The 5,445-nt window shown below is 34.0% G+C and overlaps 1 long non-coding RNA gene across 1 annotated transcript; it reads left to right on the plus strand.

Annotated features, from left to right (window-relative positions):
* The first annotated feature begins 1,586 nt into the window (after positions 1 to 1,586).
* Positions 1,587 to 3,081, plus strand: LOC121413813. The gene is made up of 2 exons (XR_005969772.1): positions 1,587 to 2,885; positions 3,010 to 3,081. It is a non-coding gene; the product is annotated as an uncharacterized LOC121413813 (long non-coding RNA).
* The last annotated feature ends 2,364 nt before the right edge of the window (positions 3,082 to 5,445 follow it).

Genomic DNA, 5,445 nt, shown 5'->3' on the forward strand with positions numbered 1-5,445 from the left:
AGGTCTGAAACTTCCATGATGAAATGAAAGAGTAAAACCCATATTAATTTTAGTGTTCAACATGAAATCTAAAATGGATTCTTTTGCCCAATTGATCGTGGGCCTGGCAGCCACCGTGTAGCGCCAGATCGACATAGCTCTATCCCTTAAATCGTTGAACGTCAAACAGGGTAGCAGTAACTCGTATCTTTTAACGTCTTTTTGTATGGCGCGAAGTCCTGACCTCCCCGGCTGGTTGTGGGATGGGCATTCAACCATCTTAGCCAACAGACCCATTATTATGTTATAATTCATATAAACATAGGTGCATATCATCATATGAGTTCCATATAAATAATAGTTGTATTGTCTTTGAAATGCAAAGCCGGAATGTCCATGAAGCCTGCTTGCCAGTCGCTATACATTGTGATCATACTATTTTTTTAATAACATATGGTGTTTTGCATCAATTATGAAAGTTCAAAAGGTAACAAGTGGAATGCCTCTGGCCGTCTCACCTGCATCACGCGGTTCAATATAGCAGCAGTGCTGACTTTGAATACTACACTAACTCGCACAAGATGTTCAGTGATACATGGTTACTCTTATGTCCACTTTTTATGAACGAGACCAATAAACTTACAGAGATATGATGGTTATTCAACAAAAACCCCAACATGGCCAAAGTTCATTGACCTTACATGACCTTTGACCTTGATCATGTGACCTGAAACTTGCACAGGATGTTCAGTGATACTTGATTACTCTTATGTACAAGTTTCATGAATCAGATCCATAAACTTTCAAAATTTTGATGGTAATTCAACAGAACACCCAATTCGGCCAAAGTTCATTGACCTTTGACCTTGGTCATGTGACCTGAAACGCGCACAGGATGTTCAGTGATATTTTATTATTCATATGTCCAAGTTTAATGAACTAGACTAATAAACTTTCAAAGTTATGATGGTAATTCAACAGATACCCCCGATTCGGCCAAAGTTCATTGACCTTTAATGACCTTACTCATGAGACCTGAAACTTGCACAAAATATTCAGTGATGCTTGATTACTATTATGTCCAAGTTTCATGAATCAGATCCATAAACTTTCAAAGTTATGATGGGAATTCAACAGATATCCCCAATTCGGCCAAAGTTCATTGACCCTAAATGACCTTTGACCTTGGTCATGTGACGTGAAACTCATGCAGGATGTTCAGTGATACTTGATTAACCTTATGTCCAAGTTTCATGAACTAGGTCCATATATTTTCTAAGTTATGATGACATTTCAAAAACTTAACCTCAGGTTAAGATTTCGATGTTGATTCCTCCAACATGGTGACCCTAAATGACCTTTGACCTTGGTCATGTGACATGAAACTTTAATAGGATGTTCAGTAATACTTGATTAACCTTATGGCCAAGTTTCATGAACTAGGTCCATATACTTTCTAAGTTATGATGTCATTTCAAAAACTTAACCTCAGGTTAAGATTTGATGTTGACGCCGCCGCCGCCGTCGGAAAAGCGGCGCCTATAGTCTCACTCTGCTTCGCAGGTGAGACAAAAACCATCTTATTTAAAGTTCGCAATCATTCCAGGATTACTAAAATAAAATTTTCCTTTACTGCAAACCTTGTGGTTGGAGTATAAAGTCCAATTCAGCTTCAAAGCACAGCCAATGGCAAGATTGCTGAGTCACTCCAATGTGGGAGTGAAATGCCCTCTATTCCTACAAGGCAGGCTTGCATCTTGTTTAATTTCAATTTTGATATGTATGCCATTCTTGGGAACTTTGTTAAGATCTTAAAATTTGATATGATCATGATGTCTTACAATTGTTTCCCCAAGGATTTTCCGTGCAAAAAACAAATGTGGCATTTGATATAAGATGCACACTGTCAAAATAACAAACACAAAAATCAAAGAAATGAAAACAATAATTTACTATTCTTGCTTTTCTTTTAATCACACCATGATTTGTATAATATTATATGAAATATATTCCAAATAACATCTCTATATTAAAGGATTAGGCCCAATTCTGTGATAAGGCAACCACACTAAAACAGACAGGGAACAGAGAAAGCATATCACAATTCTATACAGACATGAATCTGAAATATGAATATTTTACAACTTGTTTTTAAACAGCTGACAGAGGCTGAAATAAATACTATGATACACCTATATACAGAGTGGCACAAACACAGATATTTTACATCAGTTATATGTAGTGAGAATAAATAGACTAGTGCGAATCCAGTTTCACAAGATCCACAAAATTTCCTTGTTTTCACAGGAATCTTTACATTTGAATATTGAGAAGATAGGTATGCATTTAATGTAGAATTAGCCCCCATTGTATCAGAGGTGGTTCAATAAAATTGATTCACAATATTTGAAATCGATCTCATAAACATAAAAACATAAAGGTTTAGAATCAATCACTAAATGGATACTGAATAATCAAGATCTTTGTTGTACAAGAATGTGCACATGGTGAAACGTGTGCTTTTGATCCATCTGAATAGGTTGAAATTTACTATTGGTTGCAAATTTTCGTGTTAGAGAGGCCAAGGTGATGTTTTACAAAGAGATATCTATTTTCATTTGCAAGTGCCTTTGCTCACGTTATTTAACACATAATCTCACTTAGGCAGGAGCACATGTCCCTTGGCTAGGGTATGATGCGACTAATTCAGTGATGTATTATACAGCATACAATTGTTGGTACAATTTAGAATCAGACTTCAGTTTTTGTGAAAAAAAAACCCTGGGGGGTGTTCCACAAAGATTTAAGTACGACTTACAGTCGCGTCTAAATGCTGACGCGTACATTTTTATGCAACGCGCAATCTTATCCATCGATGCGCTGTAGTGCACGTCCTGTACATGTAGGTATGATCCGATAGATACAGTCACGCCTTTTGTAATGCACATAACTAGGCATTTAAGTGCGACTCTTAAATCATACTTAAATCTTTGTGAAACACCCCCTGGTCTCTCAAGTACTCAAGTTAAGATCAACCCCCAAATTATGATTAATCTCTCTATACCAAGATTTCACAGTACAACACTATATAGGATAGTCTATCGGAAAATATGATATGATGGTCATCACCAAGTGAGCAGTACCATCTCTCAGAATACACAGTACAATTAATACATACTTTGTGAAAACAAGTATCAATTTGATATACACCTGTAAAGTACATCTAAACCTGAAATTAATGATACATCAATTGAAAATAGATACAACATGCAATTTGAATACATGATTTCCTTCTTTCTAAATAAATCATGCTGTAAATATAGACGCCCATATATACGAAGCACTGCATATTGTTCATGAATAAATCTAACATGCAAACAAGGTGAATTAGTACATTTTTTGGCACCATAAAACCCAAATAAATACAAGGCTAATCAATTCATGTCTGCTTCCCTTACTTCTGTAAAGACCCTTTTTAAAAATTATAAAAAGAATTTAGGGTGAATACTGCATTTCAATATTTCCTGCCATAAGTTAAGCTTTATTAGATCATCTCTTTAATATTTTCAAATAAATAATCGCCATTATGATAGAGGCAGCAGAGTTTGGGTTAATATCGTGTCGAACAAATTACAACTACACATAATTAAACATGAACATACACAAAAAGTCTTGAAAATATTACATGAATCCTATATTATTATCATAATCATCATTACAATAATCATTTTTTAATAGAAAAGGTGAAAATCACAGTTTTGCTTTTGACAATTAAATCACCATAATCTTCAGATTTTTCAGTGCAAAAGACATGAAATTGATTGATGTGGTGTGATTTATGTTGACCATTGCACAGAAACTGCAGTATATGTTCATTTGGAATTCAGGTGAGGCAAAGAAAATTACCATTAACATTGTTTTAATAGGTTGTATAGCGCTGTGATGCAAAAATGGGTGTTTAGGCAATCAATCACAACTCTGGGATTCAAGTCACCATCGAATAAAATTAAATAGCATCCCTTTGTGCAATGAAATGTTCATGCTGTTCATAGCAAATGAATGATAACATACAACTCTCTTTTCCACGGAAGGATGGAGGAGGAGTGTTGGTAGAGTTAGATCAGGATTTCCAATCAAAATATATTACTAGTATAACACTCAATATTGAAAACAGGAATGCGTACAAATCAATATGTTCGCCTTACATGATTAAGTACTGATATACAAGAAAGCTGAATACATTTTTTTTAGATTACACATACATCATTCCAATCAGAGAATTGCATGAACAAAACCATTGAGATTCATCTTACTGGAATGTTGTGTTCATGAATACATATTGGTTTCATTTTTTTTTGTCTACAAAAGTCACTTTGCAATAGATTTAACTAAATGGTTCTTACCACTTGAATTTCAATTATGAATGTGCATTTCCATCTCATAGGAGTCTCACATATCTACAAGTCACATGGTCCATTCATTTCCAATGTAGATTTAAGACTGACAATAGAACATCATATCAATCTTCTACCATAAAATGTGTAAATCTACAAACGTTGATGTTACTATGCTCATATAACACAATATACAATGTGATTCCATTATATTTTTGAAGTGTAGTTCCACCATTCTCACATTCAAATTGAGTGATTCTGCTAGGCTATGTTTATTTTTTTTCATATCCTATATTCCCATTTAATCTCCATGAAATATTTCCCATCACTTTTGATGAAAGTTTGCAGCAGATGTTATCACTAATGAGGAGAACTACACATACTGATCCTATGAAGTCATCAAAGGAAAAAGACACATGTACATGTAACACCGTGTCCGGATAAATGTTATTCCTTCACAGGATTTCATAATGAAGTACTTGATCAAACCTACCTGTCCAAATCGATTCAGTCTTATATGTTCAATAAAAAAACAGGTACAAACTTGTGTATGTAACAGTGGAAATCTCTCGTACATTGTATATACATGTAAGTACAGGTATAAATGCAAAATAAAGCATTTACAAATGCATTCGTAACCATGGCAATATAATTTTCTTTTTGTTTCTAAAAAGTTTATACACATGATTTCAGTATTAGAGTCTAGGCACATACAATTTCAGCCTTGTCTGCTCAAAATATATTATAAAATTTCTTCTCTCATTCAAATTTATCACATTTTCTCATTTTAACATTTTTAGACACATGTCACATACATGTACAGTACTGAAAAATAAATCTCTTGAAATTTTAAATAATTATAAGTATTAAAGGAAAGATATTTATCCCAGTCATAGCCAGTATAAACATACTGTATTTATAAAAAAATGTAGGGGTCTCCAATTAGTTGCTTAATATGTATATATTGATAGTGTGACTGCTTAAAGTTAGAAAGAATCGCAAATCAAAGAGAGTACTTGAAGCGGCTAATAATCAATACTGTTCTCTTTCAAAGTTTTCCTTTTTGGATCGC

The sequence above is a fragment of the Lytechinus variegatus genome, chromosome 4 (genome assembly GCF_018143015.1).
Source record: "Lytechinus variegatus isolate NC3 chromosome 4, Lvar_3.0, whole genome shotgun sequence".
Taxonomy (NCBI): domain Eukaryota; kingdom Metazoa; phylum Echinodermata; class Echinoidea; order Temnopleuroida; family Toxopneustidae; genus Lytechinus; species Lytechinus variegatus.